This window comes from Lissotriton helveticus, chromosome 10 (genome assembly GCF_964261635.1).
Source record: "Lissotriton helveticus chromosome 10, aLisHel1.1, whole genome shotgun sequence".
Classification (NCBI taxonomy): Eukaryota; Metazoa; Chordata; class Amphibia; order Caudata; family Salamandridae; genus Lissotriton; species Lissotriton helveticus.
Genome location: NC_136071.1, coordinates 1,040,219,455 through 1,040,236,228, shown reverse-complemented (window position 1 = coordinate 1,040,236,228; position 16,774 = coordinate 1,040,219,455).

Here is a 16,774-nt window from a genome sequence, read left to right as displayed (position 1 = left end):
AACGCAACCATTACAACGCATGACACTACAACGCACACCACTACAACGCATGTCATTACAACGCATACCATTACAACGAATAAAATTACCATCCAACACTTACCCTACTGTTGCACCCCCTGGAGTTAGAATAGTAATTTGTACCCCTACTCTATCCAACACTTACCCTACTGTTGCACCCCCTGGAGTTAGAATAGTAATTTTTACTCCTACACTATCCAACACTTACCCTACTATTGCATCCCCTGGAGTTAGAATAGTAAATTTTACCCCTACACTATCCAATACTTACCAAACATGCAATGTAATGTAATGCGTTGTAATGGTATGCGTTGTAAAGGTAGTATGCGTTGTAATGGAATGTGTTGAAAATGTAGTTTTAAAAATTTCGTTGTAATGGCATGCGCTGTAATGGAATGCGTTGTAATGGATGTTGCGTTGTAAAAAATGTGTTGTAAAGGTATGCGTTGTAAAAGTGCGCGTTGTAAAGTCATACATCCCACTGCAAAGTCATCATACAAAGAGTGTCCTCTACTTTCAGCCACAAGTATGAGGTCTAACACATGGATAGCATCAGGAGAGACACACACACAGGCATTGCTCACTATCTATGTTACTACACCATGGTAATTGTGCCTGGCAATGGATGACTATCTGCTTTAGGTATTTGGTATGCACACTGTTTGATTTGTACCAGATGAAGTTCAATTCAGTTTGTTACACCCTCTTCAACATCTAAATGGCCCCCCTCGCAGACACCACCGACGGCACGGCCTCAGCATTGTATCCTACGCTGATGACACCCAGCCCATCCTCTCCCTCACCAAAGACCCCACCACCGCCAAACTCAACTTCCAGGGAGGACTGCAAGACGTGGCAGGCTGGAAGACCAACAGTTGCCTGAAACTTAACGCCGAGAAAACAGCAGTCCTCATCCTCGGAACCACCCCTTCAGCTTGGGAAAACACCTGGTGGCCCACCGTCCTCGGAAGCCCACCTACCCCCTCAGACCACACCAAGAACCTCGGCATCATACTCAATTCATTGCTTACCATGAACCAACAGGTCAACTCTGTCACCTCCAGCTGCTTCAACAACCTTGCATCCTCCTTCAAATGGATCCCTCCCCGAATCGATTAAAACTGTCACCCACACACTCATCTCCAGCAAGCTAGACTATGGCAATGCACTCTACGCTGACATCAACAAGTCCCTACTCCATAAACTGCAAACAATACAGAACGCCGCAGCCAAACTTGTCCTCGGCATCTCCCGGCATGAACACATCAGCCAACACCTGTGGCAACTCCATTGGCTTCCAGTGGAGAAGAGAGTCACCTTCAAGATTCTCACTCACGCCTACCAATGCCTGCACAACAACGGACCCAAATACCTCAACCACAGAATAAACTTCCACATACCCAAAATGAAACTGCGTTCTTCCAACCTCACAATGGCACATCCTCAGGGCCAGATCAGGCTGAAGATCATTCGCCCACATCGCAGCCAAAACCTGGAACGAGCTACCAACACGCATCAGATGCGCCCCCTCCCTGAACACCTTCAGGAAGACCCTGAAGACCTGGCTCTTCAGCTGAACGGAGTGGCTCATGGCTGAACGGAGCGTCATACGCCCCCTTCAGCGCCTTGAGACCCTCACGGGTGAGTAGCGGGCTTATAATTCCCTGATTCATTGATTGATTGACACATTGCTACATAACTAATCTGTGTGACAAATAGTAGTGGATAAAATGTGGAAGTTTAGTGGTTTAATGTGTGTATGGGAAACAAATGCTTACACAGTGGTAGTGCTCTGACATTTTATTTTTTGAGACAGATGTATAATCTGTTATCTTCATCATTGTTTCATATGATGTTGTAGAATCATGTTTCAGAAAATAAATTATTGAAGATGTTGTCCCTCCACCATATTGCTGCAGCTAATGCTCCAGGTTACTTAGGCTCACCATCTTCCTCCTCCTTATCATCCAACATTTCCTGGTCCCCAATCTCGTCTGGCCATGGCACATTAGTCCTGACAATCAGATTGTGCAAAATGCAGCAGACAAAGATAATTTTACAGACCATGGGTGGTGAGTAGAGCAATCTGCCCCAGATACGTCAAGGCTTCGGAAGCGTGATTTCAGTACTCCAAATATCCACTCAATGATGGACCTGGTGTGGCATTGGGCATGGTTGTAGTACCAATGGACTTCTGTTTGCAGGATCCTTACACGTGTCATGATCCATGGCATCATAGCATAACCTTGGTCTGCTGCAAAGAAAAGAGGTATTGTATTAGTCAAGAGTCATCCTAAGGGTTAGCCCAACCTTTATTTCCACTTTGGTCTGTGTCCAGTTTGACTCATAAACCTTTGAAACTATCATGAACATCATATGACATTGTGTGGCATACAGGCAAGTTGGAATTGGCGATGGCTGACACAGAGCTACACATGCAAGTATGTTGCCCTCCGAGATTCGCTTAATATTTGTCATTCATCTGAGTACCAAAGCAATGTAGGTGATGATTTGTCAGCAATGAGGTTAGTCTTTTTGCCATTGAGTAGGCAAGTCTCACAATCCTCTATTGTGCCTATTTTTAAATACTATTGCAAATCCTGAACTGATACCTGTCTAATTTGACAACTTGTAACAATAGCTGGTGTTGCATCTTACTTATGTCACACATAGTTTGTATAGATGATTTTAGCAAATATTGTTCTATGTGTTCAGCCATGGGAAGATAATGGGTGTATGTAAATATGGGACAAGGTAGTTTGCACATGACAGTGCATAGAGTCCACTATGGCGCAGTTCACAAATGTTATTAGATATGTGGTACTGTTGCATTGTACAGTGCGACAGATAGACTGCATAATGTACAGTGCCCCACATCTTGGGGACAGTGTAGGCTATATCTTCCACATGATTCAGTGTTCATGGTTCTGTGACTGCGAAGGCAGAAGCAGAGCAGCATACCTCCATGACAGGCCCATTATTTCCCTGAGAACTGTATTGTTGCCTGTCATGGAGTATGTAGTTTGTGCATGAGGGGGCACCTTGCTGCATAGTCTGACACCCTGACACCTTGGATGACTGCTGCAGTGGTTTCCGCACCAAATTATAAATGTTGTGCACATTGGTTGTGATGTGTGTATTGATGTGTTATGTGATGCGGCTTCGTTTATTTTATCCAGTGAGGTTCATATATGCCCAAATTTCTTAGTTTAACAGATCTGGGATAGATGTTCATGCCTCCTGAGCCTTGGGATTGATATGTGAAACAAACTTGAGACAGAGATTGCAATGCTTCAACAATGTGTTTGGAAGCCTTATTTAACTTTTCTTTTTACATATGTGAGGGTCATTGATGCAATTGATTGCACTTATAGGGCCTTGTGTAGCATTTGTAGCCACTGAGCATCAGTGGATGTGAAAAGGCTGAGCTAACCTGCATACAAAATTAAGTGATGGTATGTGTCTTCAAGTTGACATACAGCATATCCACACGTTGGCCACATTTCCAACATCACATGATAGTGACTAGTGCCAACACATTGGACTTCAAAATAGGAATTAGACGTGATTATGTATCCTCTTTTCACCTCCCTTGGAAGGCACACTACTTGTACACTGTCTCAGGGTCCCTGTACATAGGTTGTGTGTAAACATGTGGGAACTTCCTAGGTGTTGAATGGGAATGCCCACCCCAAGGCCATGGTAGACTTCCTTAACGTAGTGTGAATGAGAGATGCATTTTATTGTGGGTTCCAGCTCTGCATACCTATGAGGCCTGAAAATGTCATTGACACATTGACATTATTTGGGTAGCTGCTCCACCAGAGAATCATCATTGATGATACCCCATCAGCACAGTTGACTTGTACATGTGGGCCACAATGGCTTAGGCGGTGTCGACATGTGTGCTTTTTGGAAATGTATTCTGCATATGCCACGTAGTAAGGGACAAGTATATTGGGGCACACTAACAGCATATGAACTGTCTCCCTCAACCCAATACTGACATATCAACGTATTCCTACATAATTGAGTGGCTTATTTTCAGTCATGTGATTGAGATGTACTTACCAACAAGCAGGCATTCCCATAGGTCCCATTCTGGAAATGCTTATTGATGGGGGAATGCCAGAAGATAAATAAGTCATGTGCACCTCCCGGGTACTTGACAAGGACATTGATGAAAAGTCCCAGATGGTCCAAGATTGCCTGCAGGTTCATGGAATACATATGCTTCATGCAGCTAATGGGACCTAGCAGAGGTTTTTGAAGAATAGCAGCGTTTCTGAAAATCTTTGTATATATGGCAGTGTCAGTTTTGCAAGTGTTTTTCTGAGGAAACTCCTACCTTGCATATCATTTTTGGAAAATGCCTTTAGCAGAACTGGCATTGCAAAAAATAGGCACTAGCAGTGAAAAAGTGACGCTAAAGGGCTCTAGCGTCACTTGGTAAATATAGCGCTAAAAAAATACCTGCTGCCAGCATCAAAAAAGCGAAGCTACGGTGGCGTTACGTCCTTATGAATTTGCCCCCATGTTTGATCACCTCATTGGGCCTCTTTAGTAGGATGGTTTGTGAATGCTCGATAATGGATAGCTCTCGCTTTAGCATCAATCTATAAATGGTTTGATATTTCACAGTTCAGAAAATTGCTATTTTTGTGAAAATATCTGTTTTGTGGCATACCATACATGATGATTATCATTTACTAGGTACCACTGTTATCAATGTTATGCACCCAAGATTTCCGTGCACAAGGTAAAGTAGTCAATAATTTTCTGATAATCCTCAGGTCAACAGATAAACATAAAGTGAACAAAAATCTTGAGACGATGCATGCCAATCTCTACTCGGTGATTTCTGATATTTTAGTCAACGCATTCTTCACACCTGCTGATTTCCCACATCAGTGCTCTATTTACTTTCTTTGTTATGGTTACCAGTAGATGTCCTATCTCTTAGCTGCAGCTGCTAACCTTATAGCAACTAGTCCATACATTACACCTCGTCTCATAAACTAGATATCAATTCAGGTGAAAATAATATCATGGGAGCACCAGAACAATATGATCGACCCAAACACCAGCAGCAGTGCTTAATTGTAGCTTGTAGTTGCTGGTGGGGCACCGGCACTCATTATTGGGGACAGGCACTAACCTTCCCCCCATCAGACTTTGGCTGTAAACATGAGAAAAAAATACTCGAAGGTGAAAGAAGCAGGAAAAAAAGGCAGAAAAAATGTTGCAAACAGATAAATCAGATCTTCCACAAGTGAGATGAAGAGGCAGGGAGTGTCTGATAGTGGACGGAAAAGGCGTGAGGTTAATTCCAGATAACTCAGCCTTAGTATTTGGTGTGCTGACATATAATAGCACTATTACCAACTAAGCACTGGCCAGCACCAGTTGTTTTTCATAGACACCAGTAAATTCATCTCTACAATTAATTTTGAGTCGTTTTTGTCACTCCAGAAGACTGATTAAGTAATGTATTGGACCACCTCCTTCCTCTCCGGCAGAACCCAGGGCGTCCGCCTCCCCTATCCCATTCCAAAGCCTCCAAGATCATCTGCAGCGTACCCCAGGGATCCTCCCACAGCCCGACGCTGTTCAACATTTACATGGCCCCGCTCGCACAAGTAGCCCGACAGCACGACCTCAAAATAATCTCCTAGGCCGACGACACTCAGCTGATCCTCTCCCTCACCAAGGACCCCATCTCCGTCAAAGCCAACCTCCACGAACGAATGAAGGCCGTCACCGAGTCGATGAAGACCAGCCGTCTGCAGCTGAACTCTGACAAGATGGAGGTCCTCATCCTCAGCTCCAACCCTTGAGCCTGGGACGACTCATTGTGGCCGACGGCACTGGGGCAGCCCCGACACCCACCGACCACGCATGCAACCTGGGACTCATCCTCAAGTCAACGCTCTCAATGATGAAGCAAGTCAATGCCGTCTCCTCCTCCTGCTTCAACACCCTCCGAATGCTCCGCAAGATCTACAGATGGATCCCGACAGATACAAGAAAGACAGTCACCCAGGCCCTCGTCAGCAGCAGACTCGACTACGGAAACGCTTTCTATGCGGGAGCCCTGACCAAGCTCATTAAACAACTACAACGCATCCAAAACGCCTCGGCATGACTGATCCTCGACGTACCACGCCAAGGCCACATCACCCCCATCTAAGAAACCTGCACTGGCTCCCCGTCAAAAAAAGGATATTCTTCAAGCTCCTCACCCACGCACACAAGGCACTCCACAAGACAGGCCCAGCCTACCTCAACAGACAGCTCTCCTTCTACATCCCCAACCACCAGCTACGCTCCGCTAACCTCTCACTCGCCACCATCCCGCGCATCCGAAGAACAATCACCGGTGAGAGATCCTTCTCCCACCTCGCTGCCAAGCCATTGAACACCCTCCCACTGAGCCTACGACAGACCCAAGACCTGCTGACCTTCAGGAGGATACTCAAGACCTGACTGTTCGATCAGTAGCGCCCCCCCCCCAGCACCTTGAGACCCTTGCGGGTATGTAGTGCACTTTACAAATGATTGATTGATTGATTGATTGATGTATTAGCACTAAAAAGTATATTTGTTACATTTTTGTATGTGCTGGGGAAGTGAAATATAGACTGAGGCTACTGTACTTGCAGTTTCAGCTTCATTATTATGACCTTCAGACTTATTCCTGTACTTGTCAAGAGCTGGGTGCAGGTCTTGTAGCTTCTTATTCTTCTAGTAGTAGCGGCAGACATAGGAGTGACTCCTTCAGGTAGCCATTCTTCTATCAATTGAATGAATAATGGGTAACTTCCAGAATGAGTCCTAAAGGAAGACAAAAAGCCAGAAAGGTAGAAAAAACAGCTGCATGCGGGGAGCCGGCTGGGAGTGAGGGGCCCTTGGGGCTCCCAGTGGCCCCCATCAAGTTATTGGCCACTGCGCTATGAGGTCCCAGGTGCCAGAAGAAGCTTGGGTAGGGGCGGCCTCATGGCTTCCTTCCCTTTAATCTTCTTTATGGCCCAGGGGGATGGCTTACCCAGGCCCTAAGAGGGCCTTTAATTACATGAAACAGTCCTAAGTGGGGGGGTCTCCAAGGCCTAATAAGGCATGGGTAGGGTGACCCCTTGGCTAAATCCCCTTTCAAAAAAACAGACCTGGGGGAAGGGGTCCCAAGGGCATAATAAGGCTTGGGGAGGTTGGCCACTCAGCTCCCGTCCCCTTTAATTACAAAAAAATGCCGCTGAAGGATGGGGAGAGGACCTAATAAGGCTCGGGAGGAGGGCCAGACGGCTCCCCATTTCCTTTACCAAGAGTGCTCATCCTCGGAACCACCCCTTCAGCTTGGGAAAACACCTGGTGGCCCACCGTCCTCGGAAGCCCACCTACCCCCTCAGACAACACCAAGAACCTCGGCATCATACTCAATTCATTGCTTACCATGAACCAACAGGTCAACTCTGTCACCTCCAGCTGCTTCAACAACCTCGCATCCTCCTTCAAATGGATCCCTCCCCGAATCGAGTAAAACTGTCACCCACACACTCATCACCAGCAAGCTAGACTATGGCAATGCACTCTACGCTGACATCAACAAGTCCCTACTCCACAAACTGCAAACAATACAGAATACCGCAGCCAAACTTGTCCTCGGCAACTCCCGGCATGAACACATCAGCCAACACCTGCGGCAACTCCATTGGCTTCCAGTGGAGAAGAGAGTCACCTTCAAGATTCTCACTCACGCCTACCAATGCCTGCACAACAACGGATCCAAATACCTCAACCACAGAATAAACTTCCACATACCCAAAATGAAACTGCGTTCTTCCAACCTCACAATGGCACATCCTCAGGGCCAGATCAGGCTGAAGATCATTCGCCCACATCGCAGCCAAAACCTGGAACGAGCTACCAACAGGCATCAGATGCGCCCCCTCCCTGAACACCTTCAGGAAGACCCTGAAGACCTGGCTCTTCAGCTGAACGGAGTGGCTCATGGCTGAACGGAGCGTCATACCCCCCCTTCAGCGCCTTGAGACCCTCACGGGTGAGTAGCGGGCTTATAATTCCCTGATTCATTGATTGATTGACACATTGCTACATAACTAATCTGTGTGACAAATAGTAGTGGATAAAATGTGGAAGTTTAGTGGTTTAATGTGTGTATGGGAAACAAATGCTTACACAGTGGTAGTGCTCTGACATTTTATTTTTTGAGACAGATGTATAATCTGTTATCTTCATCATTGTTTCATATGATGTTGTAGAATCATGTTTCAGAAAATAAATTATTGAAGATGTTGTCCCTCCACCATATTGCTGCAGCTAATGCTCCAGGTTACTTAGGCTCACCATCTTCCTCCTCCTTATCATCCAACATTTCCTGGTCCCCAATCTCGTCTGGCCATGGCACATTAGTCCTGACAATCAGATTGTGCAAAATGCAGCAGACAAAGATAATTTTACAGACCATGGGTGGTGAGTAGAGCAATCTGCCCCAGATACGTCAAGGCTTCGGAAGCGTGATTTCAGTACTCCGAATATCCACTCAATGATGGACCTGGTGTGGCATTGGGCATGGTTGTAGTACCAATGGACTTCTGTTTGCAGGATCTTTACACGTGTCATGATCCATGGCATCATAGCATAACCTTGGTCTGCTGCAAAGAAAATAGGTATTGTATTAGTCAAGAGTCATCCTAAGGGTTAGCCCAACCTTTATTTCCACTTTGGTCTGTGTCCAGTTTGACTCATAAACCTTTGAAACTATCATGAACATCATATGACATTGTGTGGCATACAGGCAAGTTGGAATTGGCGATGGCTGACACAGAGCTACACATGCAAGTATGTTGCCCTCCGAGATTCGCTTAATATTTGTCATTCATCTGAGTACCAATGCAATGTAGGTGATGATTTGTCAGCAATGAGGTTAGTCTTTTTGCCATTGAGTAGGCAAGTCTCACAATCCTCTATTGTGCCTATTTTGTACTACTATTGCAAATCCTGAACTGATACCTGTCTAATTTGACAACTTGTAACAATAGCTGGTGTTCCATCTTACTTATGTCACACATAGTTTGTATAGATGATTTTAGCAAATATTGTTCTATGTGTTCAGCCATGGGAAGATAATGGGTGTATGTAAATATGGGACAAGGTAGTTTGCACATGACAGTGCATAGAGTCCACTATGGCGCAGTTCACAAATGTTATTAGATATGTGGTACTGTTGCATTGTACAGTGCGACAGATAGACTGCATAATGTACAGTGCCCCACATCTTGGGGACAGTGTAGGCTATATCTTCCACATGATTCAGTGTTCATGGTTCTGTGACTGCGAAGGCAGAAGCAGAGCAGCATACCTCCATGACAGGCCCATTATTTCCCTGAGAACTGTATTGTTGCCTGTCATTGAGTATGTAGTTTGTGCATGAGGGGGCACCTTGCTGCACAGTCTGACACCTTGGATGACTGCTGCAGTGGTTTCCGCACCAAATTATAAATGTTGTGCACATTGGTTGTGATGTGTGTATTGATGTGTTATGTGATGCGGCTTCGTTTATTTTATCCAGTGAGGTTCATATATGCCCAAATTTCTTAGTTTAACAGATCTGGGATAGATGTTCATGCCTCCTGAGCCTTGGGATTGATATGTGAAACAAACTTGAGACAGAGATTGCAATGCTTCAACAATGTGTTTGGAAGCCTTATTTAACTTTTCTTTTTAACATATGTGAGGGTCATTGATGCAATTGATTGCACTTATAGGGCCTTGTGTAGCATTTGTAGCCACTGAGCATCAGTGGATGTGAAAAGGCTGAGCAAACCTGCATACAAAATTAAGTGATGGTATGTGTCTTCAAGTTGACATACAGCATATCCACACGTTGGCCACATTTCCAACATCACATGATAGTGACTAGTGCCAACACATTGTACTTCAAAATAGGAATTAGACGTGATTATGTATCCTCTTTTCACCTCCCTTGAAAGGCACACTACTTGTACACTGTCCCAGGGTCCCTGTACATAGGTTGTGTGTAAACATGTGGGAACTTCCTAGGTGTTGAATGGGAATGCCCACCCCAAGGCCATGGTAGACCTCCTTAACGTAGTGTGAATGAGAGATGCATTTTATTGTGGGTTCCAGCTCTGCATACCTAAGAGGCCTGAAAATGTCATTGACACATTGACAATATTTGGGTAGCTGCTCCACCAGAGAATCATCATTGATGATACCCCATCAGCACAGTTGACTTGTACATGTGGGCCACAATGGCTTAGGCGCTGTCGACATGTGTGCTTTTTGGAAATGTATTCTGCATATGCCACGTAGTAAGGGACAAGTATATTGGGGCACACTAACAGCATATGAACTGTCTCCCTCAACCCAATACTGATATATCAACGTATTCCTACATAATTGAGTGGCTTATTTTCAGTCATGTGATTGAGATGTACTTACCAACAAGCAGGCATTCCCATAGGTCCCATTCTGGAAATGCGTATTGATGGGGGAATGCCAGAAGATCAATAAGTCATGTGCACCTCCCGGGTGCTTGACAAGGACATTGATGAAAAGTCCCAGATGGTCCAAGATTGCCTGCAGGTTCATGGAATACATATGCTTCATGCAGCTAATGGGACCTAGCAGAGGTTTTGAAGAATAGCAGCGTTTCTGAAAATCTTTGTATATATGGCAGTGTCAGTTTTGCAAGTGTTTTTCTGAGGAAACTCCTACCTTGCATATCATTTTTGGAAAATGCCTTTAGCAGAACTGGCATTGCAAAAAATAGGCACTAGCAGTGAAAAAGTGACGCTAAAGGGCTCTAGCGTCACTTGGTAAATATAGCGCTAAAAAAATACCTGCTGCAGCATCAAAAAAGCGAAGCTACGGTGGCGTTACGTCCTTATGAATTTGCCCCCATGTTTGATCACCTCATTGGGCCTCTTTAGTAGGATGGTTTGTGAATGCTCGATAATGGATAGCTCTCGCTTTAGCATCAATCTATAAATGGTTTGATATTTCACAGTTCAGAAAATTGCTATTTTTGTGAAAATATCTGTTTTGTGGCATACCATACATGATGATTATCATTTACTAGGTACCACTGTTATCAATGTTATGCACCCAAGATTTCCGTGCACAAGATAAAGTAGTCAATAATTTTTTGATAATCCTCAGGTCAACAGATAAACATAAAGTGAACAAAAATCTTGAGACGATGCATGCCAATCTCTACTCGGAGATTTCTGATATTTTTAGTCAACGCATTCTTCACACCTGCTGATTTCCCATATCAATGCTCTATTTACTTTCTTTGTTATGGTTACCAGTAGATGTCCTATCTCTTAGCTGCAGCTGCTAACCTTATCGCAACTAGTCCATATATTACACCTCGTCTCATAAACTAGATATCAATTCAGGTGAAAATAATATCATGGGAGCACCAGAACAATATGATCGACCCAAACACCAGCAGCAGTGCTTAATTGTAGCTTGTAGTTGCTGGTGGGGCGCCGGCACTCATTATTGGGGACAGGCACTAACCTTCCCCTCATCAGACTTTGGCTGTAAACATGAGAAAAAAATACTCGAAGGTGAAAGAAGCAGGAAAAAAAGGCAGAAAAAATGTTGCAAACAGATAAATCAGATCTTCCACAAGTGAGATGAAGAGGCAGGGAGTGTCTGATAGTGGACGGAAAAGGCGTGAGGTTAATTCCAGATAACTCAGCCTTAGTATTTGGTGTGCTGACATATAATATCACTATTACCAACTAAGCACTGGCCAGCACCAGTTGTTTTTCATAGACACCAGTAAATTCATCTCTACAATTCATTTTGAGTAGTTTTTGTCACTCCAAAAGACTGAATAAGTAATGTATTGGACCACCTCCTTCCTTTCCGGCAGAACCCGGGGCGTCCGCCTCCCCCTATCCCATTCCAAAGCCTCCGAGATCATCTGCGGCGTACCCCAGGGATCCTCTCACAGCCCGACGCTGTTCAACATTTACATGGCCCCGCTCGCACAAGTAGCTCGACAGCACGACCTCAAAATAATCTCCTAGGCCGACGACACTCAGCTGATCCTCTCCCTCACCAAGGACCCCATCACCGCCAAAGCCAACCTCCACGAACGAATGAAGGCCGTCACCGACTCGATGAAGACCATCCGTCTGCAGCTGAACTCTGACAAGATGGAGGTCCTCATCCTCAGCTCCAACCCTTGAGCCTGGGACGACTCATTGTGGCCGACGGCACTGGGGCAGCCCCGACACCCACCGACCACGCATGCAACCTGGGACTCATCCTCAACTCAACGCTCTCAATGATGAAGCAAGTCAATGCCGTCTCCTCCTCCTGCTTCAACACCCTCCGAATGCTCCGCAAGATCTACAGATGGATCCCGACAGATACAAGAAAGACAGTCACCCAGGCCCTCGTCAGCAGCAGACTCGACTACGGAAACGCCTTCTATGCGGGAGCCCCGACCAAGCTCATCTAACAACTACAACGCATCCAAAACGCCTCGGCATGACTGATCCTGGACGTACCACGCCACGGCCACATCACCCCCATCTAAGAAACCTGCACTGGCTCCCCGTCAACAAGAGGATATTCTTCAAGCTCCTCACCCACGCACACAAGGCACTCCACAAGACAGGCCCAGCCTACCTCAACAGACAGCTCTCCTTCTACATCCCCAACCACCAGCTACGCTCCGCTAACCTCTCACTCGCCACCGTCCCGCGCATCCGAAGAACAATCACCGGTGAGAGATCCTTCTCCCACCTCGCTGCCAAGCCATTGAACACCCTCCCACTGAGCCTACGACAGACCCAAGACCTGCTGACCTTCAGGAGGATACTCAAGACCTGACTGTTCAATCAGTAGCGCCCCCCCCAGCGCCTTGAGACCCTTGCGGGTATGTAGTGCACTTTACAAATGATTAATTGATTGATTGATTGATGTATTAGCACTAAAAAGTATATTTGTTACATTTTTGTATGCGCTGGGGAAGTCAAATATAGACTGAGGCTACTGTACTTGCAGTTTCAGCTTCATTATTATGACCTTCAGACTTATTCCTGTACTTGTCAAGAGCTGGGTGCAGGTCTTGTAGCTTCTTATTCTTCTAGTAGTAGCGGCAGACATAGGAGTGACTCCTTCAGGTAGCCATTCTTCTAGCAATTGAGTGAATAATGGGTAACTTCCAGAATGAGTCCTAAAGGAAGACAAAAAGCCAGAAAGGTAGAAAAAACAGCTGCATGCGGGGAGCCGGCTGGGAGTGAGTGGCTCTTGGGGCTCCCAGTGGCCCCCATCAAGTTATTGGCCACTGCGCTATGAGGTCCCAGGTGCCAGAAAAAGCTTGGGTAGGGGCGGCCTCATGGCTTCCTTCCCTTTAATCTTCATTATGGCCCAGGGGGATGGCTTACCCAGGGCCTAAGAGGGCCTTTAATTACATGAAACAGTCTTAAGTGGTGGGGTCCCCAAGGCCTAATAAGGCGTGGGTAGGGTGACCACTTGGCTAAATCCCCTTTAAAAAAACAGACCTGGGGGAAGGGGTCCCAAGGGCATAATAAGGCTTGGGGAGGTGCGCCACTCAGCTCCTGTCCCCTTTAATTACAAAAAAATGCCGCTGAAGGATGGGGAGAGGACCTAATAAGGATCGGGAGGAGGGCCAGACGGCTCCCCATTTCCTTTACCAAGAGTCTAATATGGCTCAGGGAGAGGGGAATGTGGCCGCTCCCTTTTAATGAAAAGAAATAGCCCTGAAGGATGGGGTCTCCAGGGTCTAATAAGGCTCAGGGAGGGGGGCTAAATGGCCCTCATCCCCTTTAATTTAAGTAGTGGGACTGGTGGATGGGTTCCCAGGTCCTAATAAGACTGAAGGAGGGAGTCCACCTGGAGCCCCCGGTCTCTAATTTTAAAAAAAGAGCCCTGAGGGAATGGGGTCTGCACGGCCTGTTAAGGCACGGGAAGAGGGGCCATGCGGCCACCTTCCCCATCAATAAAAAAAATGTTGGCTGGGGGAAGGGTCCCCAGAGCTTAATAATGCACAGGGAGGGGGCATGTGACCCCCTCCACTTTAATTAAAAAAGGCACAAGGGGATGGGTCCCCAGGGCCTAATAGGGTTTGAGGAGGGGGGGCCGCAAGGCCATCCTCCCCTTTCAGAAAAATCCCCTGGGGGATGGGGTCCACAAGCCCCAATAAGGATTGATAGTGGGGGCCCTTGGACCCCCCCCCTTCAAAAAACATTAGGTCCTGCAGCTAATCTACTGTGCTCTGCTGGGTTTGGCTTTATGTATGGTAATAAAATATTACTATATGTTGAAATAAACAAGAAACACACTGAAAAAGCCAAAAGTTAAAGTAACATTATAGTTAGATGTGACAAAAAGATCTGTTTTGAATTTTTTTTTAAATCTTAGAAATTCAGTGAAGTCATCAATGATGTCATTTGATATTTTACCAGCGATGTCATAAATGATGTCATAGAAAATGAGTGATGTTATATGTGAGGTTATAAGCAGTGCATGGCGGTGTAGCAAGTTATAGTTAGCTAACTGGTGAATGTTTGTATTTTTTTTGTACAAAATGTTAATGGTGTCACTGACATATTCAAGTATATATATATATATATATATGTTCTGTGTGAAACTGTGAGTAATCTCAGCTGTTTAAAAGGAGTGGTGTGACCTTGGAAAATGTTATGATTTTCTACATTCTGCCACAAAGGGAATTTGATCCCTTAAAGGTATAGAGGAAGTATTACGTTATTTACAGAACCAAAGGTCATATAAACGGAAAAGCCAGTGATTGTGCAAGGACATGGTTTTACATTGTGAAAAACAAAGCATTATGGATAATGTGGTCCTTCGAATCTGATCAACTATAAACAGTGACCTATAAGTGTGGATGCCAGCAAAAATTAACATGAACTGATTGAACAGTGAAACAAATAGTTTGAAAAAATCACTGTTTTCATTTTAAACCCATGAAATAATAGTCCAATGGGATTCTTTTTTAAATACTGGAGGGGCTTTGACTTACCTGTTGTCCTTCCTCACTGTTGATGTAAGATCATTTAAATATTTAACAAGTTACCACAATTGTCAGAGCATATGACTAGACTCGTTTAAAGTTGAAACGTGCTCTGCTGTTGCGGTGCCAAAATTAAAGAACTTTTAAATTATGCACTGACTGGTGGGCCTGTTTCATGTCACGGAAGGTAATGGATGTGTTCTCCTTTGGAATATTGTGGGATTGATGTTCCCGTACAGGCCTCGACCCAACAGGAGGGCATCTTATTGTGTCACATGGCGTTTGGAATATATATATTCACTTAAAAAACCATAGGTTTCAGGGACATTATATTTAGAAATCAGCATTTAAAAAACCTTAGACATTCACTGAAAAAAACACAGGTTGCAGGGACGTTATAGTTAGTTAGACATTTCACTCGCACAAAACCAGAGAAGTTTGGACATTATAGTTAGTTAGGCTAACTATAACTCGATCCCCCGCAATGCACTGCTGATGACGTCACATATTACATCATTCATGACATGGTCAGTGATATTACTGATGACATCTCAAATAACATCACTGATGACATCACTGATGACATCATCCACATGATAATCTGATGCACCTACTCATATCCTAATATAACCTTTGATAAACCCACTCTAAGATACAGACTACCATTTTCGAACCCATAGACACACCAATACCAGTTACTACATACTTATTTGTTTATTTATTTATTTAGAGGTTTTCTATAGCGCTAGCCAGACTCGAGGGTATCAGAGCGATTTACAGCTAAAAACATTTATAACGAAGAAACATTTATAACAAAATACAGGACAAAGGCGTGGTAGGTTCTGCTGAGTGCCCAAGGTGCGCCGTTGAGTGGTCAAAAAGGTAGTCTTAAATCCCAGGGAAAGGCAAGACTTATGCAGGAAAAGATCTCTTCGCGGTGCAGACCCAGGGGATGAGAGTTCAGAGAGTGGGTGGGAGGTGGGAAGTGGTTGTTTCGATGACTGAAAGCCTGCCCATTGAGGACGCGCTGTCAGGTGACAGCCTGTGGAGGTGAGAGCGTCACATAATTGCGTTCGGGAAGGCGCGGTTGAGGCAGAGGGTTTTTAGGAGGCTTTTGAATTTTGGAAAGGAAGGGGTGGTTCTGATGTTGACTGGGATGGCGTTCCAGATTTTTTGAGCGTTTCCTGCAAAGTAGCGGGCAGCAGTCTTTTGTTTACGTGTTTTTAGGGGAATGAGTAGGAGGGAGTTGGAACACCTGAGACTTCTTGCTTTTCCCTCTTTCTTGAGTTTGGAGGCTAAGTATTCCGGTTTCCCTGTGTGCAGGGTTTTGTGCGTGAGGCAGGCAGTTCTGAAGCTGGCCCCCATTTCAACTGCGAGCCATTTAAGATCTCTGAGTGCAGGAGTAATGTGGTAGAATTTCTTGATTCCGGTGACCATTCTGGCTGCAGCATTGAGGGTGGTTTTTAGTGGGGCTAGGTGAGAAAGAGCTGTACCGGAGAGAACTGCGTTCCCATAGTCCAGTCTGGACAACACCAGAGATTGGGTGGCTTGCTTGAGGTCGGTGGGAGGGATGTGGGGTTTGATTCTGTTGAGGAGCTTCAGATTGAGGAAGGCGCTCTTGGCAGAGTTCTTTTTTAAAAAAAATGTTTTTATTGAAGATAGCATATTAGATTACAGCACTTTCATGGCACA